The sequence below is a fragment of the Mirounga leonina genome, unplaced genomic scaffold (genome assembly GCF_011800145.1).
Source record: "Mirounga leonina isolate KUSES-001 unplaced genomic scaffold, KU_Mleo_1.0 Mir_173, whole genome shotgun sequence".
NCBI lineage: Eukaryota > Metazoa > Chordata > Mammalia > Carnivora > Phocidae > Mirounga > Mirounga leonina.
The window spans coordinates 74,046,807-74,060,892 of NW_023270447.1; the positions used below are offsets into that span (position 1 = coordinate 74,046,807).

General features: G+C 52.3%; 1 protein-coding gene across 1 annotated transcript in view; it reads left to right on the forward strand.

Annotated features, from left to right (window-relative positions):
• The window catches only part of SLC9A1 (solute carrier family 9 member A1), a 50,225-nt gene that overhangs the window by 2,110 nt on the left and 34,029 nt on the right, over positions 1-14,086 (forward strand). The gene's annotated exons all lie outside the window — the stretch shown is intronic.

The window sequence follows — 14,086 nt, forward strand, 5'->3', positions numbered from 1 at the left end:
GCATAGCCCAGAAGTCCCTGGAAAGTGTGTCCAGGGGGGCTTTGAAAGCCTTTGCTTCTTGCCTTTGCTTTGTTAGCCCCAGCTATCTGTGAAGGCATGAGGGCCTGGGATTCGGCTGGTTTGGGTCTGGGGAGTTTGTGACTCTTGGTAGGAAGCCTTGCAGCTTTTCCAAGGACATGCAGGAGCTGAGTGGTGATGCCAGGCTGGCGTGAGGCGGGCTCTGGGACATGCTGCAGCAGGACAGATCCGGTTGCTGGTGTGGAGCTTTGGTGCTGTGATGGAAGCAGCTCCAGGGACCTACACCCCGATGGCAGCCGGCGTCCTGGTAAAAATCAAGGACCGGGCAAGGGGAGCTATGTGTACTGATTCTGCCAACAACATGACCTTGAACCAGCTGGGGCCTTTTTCTGCAGGTCTTGCCCAGCTGTGAAACTGGCAAGAATCTCTAAATTTGACCATATCAATTGAGTCATGAAAACCGTGTCTTGATTTTTTGTAAGAATCTAGTGACTGTGATGTGTCATCTGCCTGTATGAGACCAGGAAGAGACCTCACAATCACTGTCTCGAAATTGCCCTTCTCTCTGCAACTCCCTCGCCTTCCAACGACAAGTGGCATCGTGTTAGGGCACTGAGGCTGATACACACACTACAAGTCTCAGTGCCTTCTATTGGGATGAGAGCATGACCACACAGATCCTACTCTGGGCACTAAGGAGTTTGTCCCTGAGGGCCTGATATCTGTTTCTAATGGGGTCAGGCTTGGCCTGCTTTGTCCCCACCAGAACCTGTGCAGGGACCCTGAGCAGCTGGAGAACAGAGATGATCCCATGGCAAAGGGCATCAGTCTAGAAGTTAGGAAACTTGGCTTCTTATCCCACCTCCCTCTGTGACCTTGGGCCAGTCACACCTCCCCTCCTGTCAGCTGATCTTTGGCCCCTTCCAGGTCTGACATTTCTGCCGTTCCACTGACTCGGGTAACCCTGGCAAATCACTCAGCCTCAGGCCTCAGTTTTCCCATTGTAAAATGAGGAGGCTGGATATGATGTCTGAGGACTTTTGCAGTTCCAAAAGTCTGTGTCTCTGGCTTGCAAGGGCATTCGGAAAACAGAGGAGCCCTAGCATCTGGCTCTTCTGGAGAAGAGAATTATGACCAAAAGATTTCAAGGGTCCCTGTTCAGGTGGCAAAAGTGAACGCCCATTTTTTCCTTTCTCTTTGCAGTGTATGTAGAACTGAGGTTAGATAAAGACGCCTCCACTCTGCCACTGAGCCTTTCTGAGCCTCCACTTCCTCAGATATAAAAGGGGGAAATAATAGTAACCTGTAGTGCTGCTGATTGACAGTGACCCAAGTTAATGCATACGAAGCTGCCTTTGTACCTACAGGAAGCACTCAGTGAGTGACAGTTGCCCCCATTGGGACTTATTTTATTTATTAGAGAGAGAGAGAGAGAGAAAGAGTGCACGAGTGGGGGTGGTGCAGAGGGAGAAGCAGGCTTCCCGCTGAGCAGGGAGCCCAATGCGGGGCTCGATCCCACAACCCTGGGATCATGACCCGAGCTGAAGGCAGACGCTTAACTGACTGAGCCACCCAGGCGCCCCTCTTTTTTGGATTTTTTTTTTAGATTTTATTTATCTATATGACAGAGAGACACAGCAAGAGAGGGAACACAAGCAGGGGGAATGGGAGAGGCTTCCTGCCGAGCAGGGAGCCTGATGTGGGTCTTGATCCCAGAACTCTGGGACCATGACCTGAGCTGAAGGCAGACGCTTAATGACTGAGCCACCCAGGCGTCCACCCGTCTTGGGATTTGATCCACCAAAGGCAAATGCATCCCTACCTCAGCCTCCCGTCTTCCTCTGAAGCTGGAAGATTACAAATCTCTCAACCCTAGGCTGCCACAGGGCGTCCTTCCTTAAGGTTTCCGGGGTGTTGGATGTGTCCTACCGATTTTGTTCTTCCTTTCACTTTAGCTGCCTCCAGGGCTGGTGGGGGCAGGGAGGGGAGACAGCACCAACTGACTTAGGGGGCGGGTGGGGGCTGAGGCCACGCTCCCTCTGCACTCTCAGATACCCAGGAACCTCGGAGTTCATTTCGGGCTCTTGCCTACCCTCTCAGCACCTCAGTGTGGGTAGGAGGCGAGTTGGAGCGCTCGTTCTGTCACGTCTGGCAGCTGCTTCCCTTGCAAGGTACCCCTCCTTTACGAATAGAAAGTGCTGTGTGCAGTTCGACTTCCTGTCCTAATCAGTGAGCAGAGGCTCAGGTTGACCCGTCGGAGATGGTTGTGGGACGGTGGGGTTGGTTAGAGCTGAAGTTCTAGAGTAATGCTTCTGGGTTCTCTTCTGACTGGCTCCGTGGGTGACCGGAGGCCCTTCTCTGCGCCTTTTTGCTCTCCCTGACGGATTCTTGCCTTTTCCTTGATGTGGAGGGGCTGGTGGTGGGAGGGGGGTTTAGACTATTGGGAGACCTGTGAGTGTGACCCCAAGCCTTAGGTTAGGTCTGCTTCCCCCGCGCCCCGCCCCCCCCGCCCCACCTTGTGATCTGGGCCCTGCGTGAATTCCACTTTGTCCCCAGTTCACCCGACTCCCAGTCTAGTGCTTGTTCCAAAGGAGAGCCCAACTGTAATCCGGCTCGCCGCTTGCACCCCCCGCGACTGTTTGCCTATATCCCTGACCTGGAACTCCTGGCAGGGCCCGAGAGCCCATAAAGCAGGTATTCATTCAAGAGGCAAAAAAGCCTTCCTTTGTCTCTTCACATCTTATAGCTTTTTTGTTTTTGTTTTTGTTTTGGTCTTTGCAAGGCGGATCCCGCCATTTCCAAACAAGTCTGTGAGTAGGGGAGGTGGGGGGGTGGGGGTCACTACTGCCCACTTCACATGCATGGATCTATCAGCCCCAGCAACTGGTTTCCTGTAAAAATAAGACGAGAACTCACCTCTCCCACTTCTCAGGAGAGACGACCAACTTTAAAGGTCATGTTGAAATTGTCTCAAGAAGCCCAGACGGCACTCCCTAAAAAGAAAGGGGTGACCTTTTCTTCTTGGGGAAGATAGCTGACTGCGGGACAGTGGGAGGGGAGGGTCACCTGGGGGCTGGGAGGAGGCCTTCAGGTAGGACACCTGTCTCCAGAAGCATCAGGGCACTCGGAGGGCTTCTGATTGGTCATGTTGCTGGACTTCATTCAGCTGAGCTCCCACGAGGCATGCCTTTCCTCTCCTTCCCACCCCGCTCCTCCAGCTCTGGGAAAGCAAAGACATGGTCAGAAAGCCTGGGCTCCTGCCCTGCCCCATGGTACCAGTGACCATGGCCAGCTGCCTTGTCTCTCTGGACCGGACTTGCCTCATTGGTAAGGTGATGATGCTGTCTCTACCTTCTCAGATGGGTGTAGGGGACACACTTGGGAATGCCCCGCACTCTTCCTGGCCAGCTGCTGAGGCAGCTTCTAGGGCCTGTTCAGACTCCACCCCTCTGGGCGGCTTTCTCAGCCCACTCAGCCCACAGCGTGGCTCTGGCTTCTCCCCCTGAACCCATTTCCCTTATTGTTTATCCACAACTTTGGCAGGAGGCCTAGCCTGCCCTGTGACATCCCTTCTGTTGGGTGTGTTTGTGTTTTAATCAGAATTAGCATTTATTGAGTATCTACAGAGTAGTGTCAGGCACTTTATAAAAGTGATCTCATTTAGGGGCGCCTGGGTGGCTCAGTTGGTTAAGCGTCCTCCTACAGTTCAGGTCAGGTCCCAGGGTCCTGGGATCGAGCCCCGCATCGGGCTCCCTGCTCAGCGGGGAGCCTGCTTCTCCCCCTGCTTGTGTTCTCTCTCTCTCTCTCTCTCTTTGACAAATAAATAAATAAAATCTTAAAAAAAAAGTGATCTCATTTAATTCTAAAATCATATGAAAGAAAGGCTATCTCTGTTTTACAGATGAGGAAACAGCTCATAGAGGTTATCTTGTGTAATGTTGAATTGCTGTTTCTTTTCTGTTTGCGTCTTGGCATAGCCTCCTAGGGGAGTGCACCTGTCTCTCCTGCCCCTCACAGTCCCATGGGCAGATGCACACACGGCCTTCTGCGGAGTCGGTGCCCAGCCTGCCGCACTTGGACACATGTCAGTGGTGGGAGCCCTCTCTCTGTCCCGAGGAAGCTGTTGGGGTTCTGTGCCTGGCTTTGGGCCTATCGCCTGTCCCTGTGAGTTGCACAGACAGAACTGAATCCTGCAGTGAGGCTGGGCCTGTCGCTGGTCCTCTGGTAGTGACCCTGCCTGTCCTGTCTTTGGAGGTGCCCTCTCTGGAGTCTGACTAGAGCTTACTTCTTCCCTGCTTGGGCAGGGGAGTGCCAGTGAAAGGGGAGCTAGCCAGTTGGGGGTGGCTACCTTTTGATTGTGGTCTTCTGCCTCTGGGCAGGGAGGGTGTGGGGCTGCTTTTGGTTATCCTCAGGGCCCAGCAGGATGCCCTGAGAGGCAGCCTCTGTGTTGGGAGCAGGTGGTACAAATTTCTTTAGCCCTAGAAGGCAGGCAGAATCTAGGAGTAATTATATTACTACTGTAACCTGTTTCCAAAGCATTTGCATATGTAGTATTTAATTCTGATCGTCTTGGTGGGTTAGCAGGTGGTCTTGATGTGCCCCTTGTACATCTAAGGAACCTGAGGTCACTTAGCAAGTTAAATGGCAAAGGACACATCTGTGGACTTCTAACCCAAGACCCCATCCTCTTTCCTGCCTGGCTGACATGCTGGGTCCTTATAAAGATCAAGGGAGCCCAGAGATCCAAAGGGGCTTTGATGAGAGTAAGTGACTAGGCACATCCACATTGGTAACTCGAGTCGTCGTCAGAAGGGGCACTAGTTCCCCCAGTAGGAGGGGAGAGCTGAAGGAGCAGGGCAGTCTGGGGTGGTCTGGAGCCCAGGCCAGATCAGCTCCTAGTTCTTACAAAGAACTTGAGGGCTGAACTCAGCCTTGGGGCCTGTCATTCTCAGAGCCCTGGTCAATGGAACAGCAAACCTTTGAAATAGAGGGCTTTTCCTTAAAGTGTTGTAGGCCCTCCCGGAAGAGAAAGGAGAGGCAGAGAAGTGAATTACAACCAAAAACATGCTGATTGGGCAGGAATGAGGAAGTCAAGAAACCTGAGATCTGGTCTTAGTTCTTGGTTGAGCTGTGTGACCTTAGGCAAGGCACAACCTCTCTGAGCTCCTGTTAGGAAATATTTGTACTAGTTTTGTCCAATATTTGTTAATTACCTTAGCTGCTACTTATTAAGCTCCTATTTTAGAAGCTATGTGAGGTCTAGATGAAGCTAGATGAGCTTTAGGGGGAAGAAAATGAAGTCAGCATGATCCCAAGGAAGGGGGAGAGCCCACTGATCCAGGCCCAACTCAAAACTTAGTTCAGTTAAAATTAGATTAGCCCATAAGAGTAAAAATACCCACATATAATCATGGGCTGCCTAAAAGTATCAGTTGATGTTTATCGGCATCTAAAGAGATGGTTTGGCCCAGGGCGCTAGGTACTTGCACAGCTTGAAAATATTGGGGTTTAAGCTCAGATCTTTCTGATCCCAGTGTCCATGTTCTTCATTATGCCCCAACTCCCTTTCAGTTCAGAAGTTTTATTTTTCCCATAATCATTTTGAACAAGGAAGAGTTTTACGGTTTTAGTATTTCAAGTCTTGACTGCTCTCTGTGGATCATTTCTTGGGTTTAGGGAAAAAACTGTGACACCCCCCCCCCCCACTCCAAGTCCCACTATGAATTAAATAGCCCTTCTCTGAGGTGTTGGCATTCAGAAACACAGGAGAGGCAGGGAACTGGAGTGGAGGGGCCCCAGGCTCCCTTTGCGAATGCCAGCCTGGACTGAGCTGGCTGGCCTGCCTCCTCCTGTCATCTCCTCACCTGCCCCCTTTCTTTCCTCGGTGGGGAGAGAAGGCTCACTCAGCAAACCCAGGACCTGGGTTATTCCTGAGTCATCCATCGCCTGTGTGGGCCTCATTTTGCAGCACTCACACCCCCTGCAAACGTCTGAGTCAGACATGTCTCCCCAAGGTTGTCTGCACACGCCGCCCTGGGCCAAACCATCTCTTTAGATGCCGATAAACATCAACTGATACTTTTAGGCCGCCCGTGATTATATGTGGGTATTTTTACTCTTATGGGCTAATCTAATTTTAACTAAGTTTTGAGTTGGGCCTGGATCAGTGGGCTCTCCCCCTTCCTTGGGATCATGCTGACTTCATTTTCTTCCCCCTAAAGCTCATCTAGCATGCGGGGCCAGTTTTGGGGTCTATTAGGCCAGACCTGACTCCTGACTTCTAATACTGACTTGCTGAAAATTTGGAGTTCCCAAAATCACTCCCAGCAAGTTCTTTTCTGGAATGATATGTCCTTAAGCAGCTCGGAGCGAGGTTCAGGACGAGAAGTCCTATTCCTCCCCGGGCCCCCTCTCCAGTCCCTTGGCGGGGAGAGGGGGACACTTACCCCTAAGCCCAGTCTGGCTCTTCCACAGTATTCAGCCTGCTGGAGACCAGGCCACTGAAGGCGGAGGGGTGACATCACAGCTGTGTGTCAGGCAGAGCCCACAAGCTCACCCAAATAATAAATAGCTAACACTTAACATAGCACTTGGCGTGTGCCAGGCAAAGCTCACAAAGGCTGTGTCTTTGTACTGGTCAGCCAGGACTGAGAGCAGCTAATTAATTAGTCTCCTCAAGCTGGGATCCAAGAGGCAGGTCAGCCAAAATCAGCCACTAGGCGTCTAGCTTGTGGCCCATCAGGGAACCAAGAAGAGTGAAACCCCGGGCGCTGCTCTTTAGGAGCTTCCAGTGTGCTTAGGAGAAAATGGTCTGTTTGTGTTGAGGGGATGGGCAGACTCCCGGAACATCAGTCCCCGAGGGCAGCGGTGAGAAGGGGAGGCTTCTCAGGGGAAGTGGAATTTGAGCCAGTCTTGAAGGATAGAGAGGAATGAGATTAACATGCAGGACCGAGAGAGTTATTAGCACACAATCCCCACAAGCATGTAAGCCCCTTGAGGACAGAGCCTTTGTTTGCTTTCTTCTCTGCCTGGTGCAGATTAGTAAGGGCTCCTGTGTATCTGGGGATTGAAGGAGTGCAGGACTGACTTCCATGTAGAGATGGGGTCCATGTGAAGCATGGGGCAGACAGGAAACCAGTTTGATGGCTCAGAGAGGAAGGAGAGCAAGGGTTGGAGAGGCTAGTCCCCAGACCGAATGCCGGGCCGGGAGTTTAACTGAGCTCCGAAAGTCACACTCAGAGGGCTTGGAGGCGTCAGCCCGTGTGTGAGCGGTCTGTCTAGGCCACTTCCCTCCCTGGCCACCTCCCTGGGCTTGGCTCTAATGCATGATCTCTAAGGGGCATCCTCTCTGGGCTGGGTGGGGTCTCCCTGGGAAAGTCTGGGTCTGTTTGGTCTGCCCTCGATTTTTGTAAGTAAAAGCAAGATACCAGAGCTTCCTCAGGGAGCTGCCAAGAGCCCTAATTGAATTAAACTTTTCCCAGGAAGATTCTTCAAGCCATCAACTGCACCGTGACTGTGAATGAATGAGACCAGTGGCCATAAACCACGCAAGAAGGCAATCTCACTAATTTATGGTTGTGCCTACACAGGCTGACTTATGGCTTCTCTTTGTTTTTATGTGTGTTGGGAGTGGGCTGGGGCCAGAATCTCCTTTCTGTGGCAGATTTATTTTTAAAATATGAATAAATAAAACATGTTTGTGGTCAAAACAAAACAAACAGAAATAAAACTCACAGTACAGATACAGGGTATTAAGGTAAAAAGTAAAAGTTCCCCTCCTTACTTCTCTGATAACCCAACTGCCATACTCCCGGGAGTTAACTTTCTTGTGCTACTTTTCATAAATTCTCTATGCATCTATGAGTGTGGGAGTATGAGGATAGATTTAGTTTTCATAAAACCATTCGTGTAAAGGAAAAGAATTCTAGGCTGGGACCTGGATCCTAGCTCTGCCTCTTTCTTGCATATTGACCTATGGTAAGTAATTTTGCCTCCCTGGGCCTTAATTTTCCTATCTGTCGATTTCAGTTGTTGAAAGGCCTCTCTGGGACTTTCCAGCAGGAAAGGCAGTCATCCCAGAGGAGCCCCTGCTCTGGTGAGGCCCAGGGCAGACTGAGGCCCTTTGGGAGATGGCCCACTGCTGTCATTAGCCCTGCCTCCAGAGTATAGAATTCTCAAATACTGGATCATGGTCCTCTCCAACTCCAGCTCAGGGTTATGGGATTAAATGAACGGGTTCGCAGAGAGCCGGCTCTGTTGCTGGGGAAGTAAGACAACACACAAGAGAGGAAGCACAGGTAGGAAAGTGTGTGGCTCAGGCTGGGATGATGGGGGCATTGGATTGGAGCAGGAGAGATGAGGGAAGGTTTCCTGAAGGAGTAGTCTTGAGGAGGGGCCAGGTGGAGAAGAGGAACATTGTTCGGTAAGTCTTGCTTTTTGTTGTTGTTGTTTTAAGATTTTATTTATTTATTTGTCAGAGAGAGAGAGAGGGGGAGAGCACAAACAGGGGGAATGGCAGGCAGAGGGAGAAGCAGGCTCCTTGCTGAGCAAGGATTCTGATGCGGGACTCGATCCCAGGACCCTGGGATCATGACCTGAGCAAAAGGCAGATGCTTAACTGACTGAGCCACCCAGGCATCCCAGTAAGGCTTGCTTTTGGAAGGGAATCTGGCTTAGGTGGGAGAATGGACTGGATGACCTGCTTTTCTTCTAGGATCTAGGTTTCTAAGATACTTTTTTATTTTTTATTTATTTTTAAGTGAGCTCTACACCAGGTGTGGGGCTCGAACTCACAATAAGAGTCACATGCTCCACCAATTGAGCCAGCTAGGTGCCCCTAAGAGTCTTTCAAGTCCATGATGGAGGTCAGGGGACTTGTGGACCCCCCCCAAAATAGTCTGTAGACGTAGTATATGTTTTTATCAGAGAGTAGTATTAGCCACAGATTTTCCGAGGGATCTGTGGCCCCACAAAGTTGAAGAGCTTTGGCACTTTGTGCTGTGAAAATTTGAAGAAAGGTAAAGGACTTGGGTTGGGCAAAGTATAATACTGAACCCTGGGGTGAGTGGGATTTGCCTAGGGGACTGCAGAACTCATTCTAGGCAAGGGGAATAAACCCAGTCAGAAGGAGCAAGCTGTGTCCTGGAAAAAGAAAAAGGAAATTGACCCTGTAAAGTAGAGAAAAGCTTTTCTGGATTGGGGATCAAAGCAGATGCAGCAGACTCCTCCTGCCCTGCCTTCCTGTCCAAGCAGGGAAGGTGCTGGGCTCCTTCTGCCCCCAGGGTCTGCTAGGTTTCGTGGTGAGTCCAGTTCACACCCCAGAAGGTAATTCAGGCCTCTCCCCCTTTTTCCTAAAGTGGCTAGGGCCCAGACACGCCTCTGAGTCTGTTAGGGGAAGCAGCTACCTTTGAGGCAGCAGAAACAAGGGATTGCCTCTGAAGGGGACAGGCTTTGAGGGCACATGCTGGGCGGCCTGGTTGGCCTCTGTTGTTTCCTGGGCTGAGGACGCTTTATCTCTTGCTCTCACCCTGTTTCTGGGAGTGAAAGTGGAGAATATTTTTCTACCTGCAGAATACTAGAGGTAGAAAGAATCTTATGGTAACCTGGGGCCCCGGGGCCCAGAGGGGAGATGGAGATGTTTTGATCTCATCCTCTCATTTTCCACTTGAGGCCCAGAGAGGATGTGCCCAGAGCCACACTGGAGTTTAATGGCAGAGGGAGGGCTTTCCCTGCTCTCTTAACTAATAACCCAGGGGTCTCTGGGCAGTAAGAGCTGGACCAATAGGGGGCGCCTGGGTGGGTCAGTCGGTGAAGCGACTGCCTTCAGCTCTGGTCATGATCTTGGAGTCCCGGGATCGAGTCCCGCATCGGGCTCCCTGCTCAGCGGGGAGTCTGCTTCTCCCTCTGACCCTCCCCCCTCTCATGCTCTCTCTATCTCATTCTCTCTCTCAAATAAATAAATAAAATCTTAAAAAAAAAAAAAAAGAGCTGGACCAATAGGAGGGGCTGTGGTCTTTGGCCTGGATGTTGGTTTCTAAGCCTTGGTAACTCTGATGGGCCTAAGAAGGGCAGCTTCCTGCTGGAGTATCTGTCTGAGAGCTGTTCCTGGCAGGGAAGCCATTTGACCTTGGCCACACAGCCCCTTGCAGGAGAACCAACTGCAAGGCTTTGGACTCCGTCACAAGCCAGTGTTGAGCCTGGGTGCTGTGCTTTTTATAGCATCTTTGCCATCAAAGCAGGCAAGGCATCGAGATCTTACCTTTTGAGTCCTGGGCCAGGGCCTGCAGGAATCTGGATGCTGGACCAGGTAGGCAGGATGCCTGCTTGAGGCGGAGCCAGCTCACCTCACTGAGCACAGCCCAAGACTCCTGCTACAGCTCAGTGGAGGAGGGGAGCAGGCAGTCCACCCCACCCTCCCCTGACCAGGCTGGCTGGTGGACCAAGCAAAGATTCATGAGAACCACTTCTTTTTTTTTTTAAAGATTTTTATTTATTTGAGCAAGAGAGAATGAGAGACAGAGAGCAGGAGAGGGAAGAGGGTCAGAGGGAGAAGCAGACCCCCCGCTGAGCAGGGAGCCTGACGCGGGACTCGATCCAGGGACTCCAGGATCATGACCTGAGCCGAAGGCAGTCGCTTAACCAACTGAGCCACCCAGGCGCCCCGAGAATCACTTCTTTTGAGGAGCTCAGGGACCAGTCTGAGAAATGCCATATAGATGCAGCACAATTAGGCCGTGGAAAGTGGGAGTGATTTGAGGTGCAGATGGGATTCTATGAAGGCTTAGAAGAGGCAAAAAAGACCTTACCACCTGGGAGGATGGGGGGAGGGGGTTTTGTGGAAGTGACCGTTGAACTAACCCTTGAAGAATAAGTAGGATTTAGATAATGCTTCAGTGAAACAGGTCTCACTGGGCACAGCCAGAAGCTTCTACTTGGGGCAGGACCTTTGAATTACAGAGGAGTGTCCCAGAGCAGCTTCCTTTGGAAACACGGTGGTTAGGAACATGGGCTTTGCCACGCCACAGACTTGGGTTCAAATCTCAGCTCTACCACTTTGTGGCACCGTGACTTTGGGCAAGTTACTTCCCCTCTTTGAGCCTCAATTTGATCACATGGTGTAACACCTGGCAGCAATGTTGGAAGGATTTGGGGAGAGTACCCTTGTAAGATGGTTGTCATAGAGTTTGGCACATTCCAGACACATGATAAATGGTGGCACTCAGGAATCCCTCTGGGATCAGGAGGAAGAGAAATACTGGCTTGTTTTCTCTGACTCCTGAATCTCCCAGCAACTGAATAATTGCTCAGCCAGACTTACACCCTGCTGTGTGTCCAGTGCTGTGCTAAGCGCAGGGGTGAGGTGGCTATGGATAAATCGTATTTATCCTTTTAATGGGTATGCTCCTAAGGTGGCTAGCGCACTTTCCAGCATGCATCAGGAAACCTTCTGGGGAGATGCTGTTCTCCTTTTTACGAGTGCAGAAACCAAGGTCCCAAGAGGTTAGGTGACTTGCCTAGGAGCATAAAGCCTGACTGTGGCCTTCATTCGAAGTCCTGTGCTGTTTCTCCTACATGACAGTCATTTCACGATCTAGCTGTAGTAGCAAGACTTATCACTTGAAACATTTAATGAGCAAAGCACGATCTTGTATGACAACTTGACGTGTAGCTATAAAAGCACTGAATTTTGCGGAACAGATGATGGTTTTTAAAATAGGCCCCGCTATGATGAGGTGCCAGGTGAACTGTGCCAGTATGAAGGACAGAAGTTTCTGCCGCTTTGTAATGCTACCACCGTGGCTGAGCTTCAGTTTCTCCAGTGAAATGGGGAACGTGTGTAAAGCTCCAGGCCCATCATAAGCACTCAGAAATGGAAGAGGAAATGCGAATGATTGGAAGATGGTTTTGGGCATGAGAGCCAGAGGGCATTGGTGACTGTCACCAGGACTGGTGTGGGCAGGCAGATGAGGCCGTGAGCTGAAGTGTCTGAGTGTGGTCTCAGCTGAGAGGGGGAGACACACATTCGACAAACAGCGATCTGTGCCTCATAAATGCTGTGGTGGAGATGGAAAGATGAATAAATATAATCCCAGCCTCCCAGGAGGGACTGACACATACACAGGCTCTTGAGCTGTGCTGTGAAATGTCACCCCAGGGCCCCGCGGGGCTGTGGGTGCACAGGAGGAGATGGGTGGGGGGTGGTTCAGAGAAGGCTTCCCAGTGCTTTGAGCTGAGCCGTGAAGGTTAAGCAGGGGTTTGCTCACGGGGAGGGTGGAGCTGCAGAAAGGCACCGAGACGGGAATAATGCAGAACCATAGATAATGCAGAGCTGTTGACCTTTGCTTGTGAAACCCATCAGGGCATTTTTCCCCTCCTTAACCTCAGCCCCACACACATTCACCCTCCTGCCTGGCTGCGCAGAGAAGCCGAGGCTCCCTGCGGGGCTGTGAGCACCAGTGCTGGGCATCGCTGGACGTGGTGGCAAGGAGGGGGCTCCTGTCGTCTGGGGCCTCCTGAGGGCCTGGCCTTGTGCGGCAGGCTCTGCGCGGTACATTGTTGTCCCAGTGTCACGGCCGCCACGAGGCCTGGCGTTTGCCTTCACCGGCTTTACAGCTGCCTCGGGGAGCAAGAGTGCCCAAACATTGCCGTGCCACCGCCTCAAAGCCTAGAAGGACTTCGGGGAGAGGGGAGATGTGGCTGGCATGAAGACGGAGCAGAGGCCTTTGCGCAGGTGCCTTCACAAGACCTTGGGGAGGTGGGGGTGTGGATCAGGCGAGGGTCGCAGCACCCTCCGAGGCTCTGAGCAGCGGGTGTGAGTGGGCCGCCAGCCGGAGGAGGTCGGGGAGAAGAGGCCTAGCCAGCCAGGGTTGGGGCGGGGGGGAGTCTGAGCTGGGGGTCAGTGAGAAATAAGATTGGGTAGGTGGGCTAGTCTGGATTCCCAGACATGGAGAACTCCAGCCAGAGGGCTCGTCAGGCTGCTGGAAAGTGGCCACACAGATCCGAGGCTCGCCCTTCACTCCGGTTCCGCTTCTGCTCTCCCCATCCGAGCCGCGAGGTCTCTAACCCGGTGACTGCAGCGGCCCCCTGAGCGGGCTCCTGGCTGCACTCCCCTCTGCCTGTAATCAGCTCTCCACAGAGCAGCCAGAGGGACTGTGCGGAAATATAAACCAGAACTCAGCATTCCCCTGCCTCAGACCTTTCAAGTGCTTCCTGACAAACCTGGCATGAAATAAAATCCAGGAGAAGTGTGGCTACACCTCTCTCTCGACTTCACTGCCCGCCGTCCCTCCCCTACTTCGCTTACACCAGCAGCCTGGGTTTCTCAGGTGCCCGCGGCTTGCTAGCCCTGTCCCCCCACAGGGCCCCTGCGCTTGCTCTCCCCCGCCTGGAAGACTGCCGCAGGCCGGCCCCCTGTCCAGGCCTTGGATCGGAGGTCATCTCTTCAGAGAAGCCTCCCTGGCCACCGAGTCTGATGTGCAGCACCCCTCTCCTCCCACATCAGACACTATTCTGGGGGCTGAGGACACAGGCCGGAACAAGACAAGGAGGCTCCTGGAGTCAGGGAGCTCGCGTGCCAGTGTGGGGTGTTGGGCAGTGGACACAACAGTGTCAGGCAGTGATAAGTATCCTGAAGAAAATAAATAGGAGAGAGATGTGCTCCTTTGGATGGTCAGTGAAGGCCTCTTTAAGGGGGTGGCTTTTGAGCTGAGCAAATGACAAGAAGGAGCTTGCCTTTCAAAGACCAGGGGCCCTGGGGAGGGCATGTTTGAGGAACCTGGAGGGAAGAGAGAGGGAGGGGGAAGGAAGGAGGTGTGGTGTGAGAATGGAAGGGAGGACAGGGGTCAGGTTGGGTCGGGTTGGCCTTTGGTTGGATTCTAGATGCCGTGTGGTGCCATTGAAGGCTTTTGATCAGGGTGACGTGGTCTGAGCTGGGGAGGGACGCGCAGTCTGGGAGCCAGAGATGGAGAGTTGGCTCTGGCTTGGCACTGGCCTCAGTGAGCTGAGCAAAGCAGGTCCCTGGCCCACAGTCACTTGGTCCAGGTCTGTGAGAGGAACAGGTGCAAAGCTT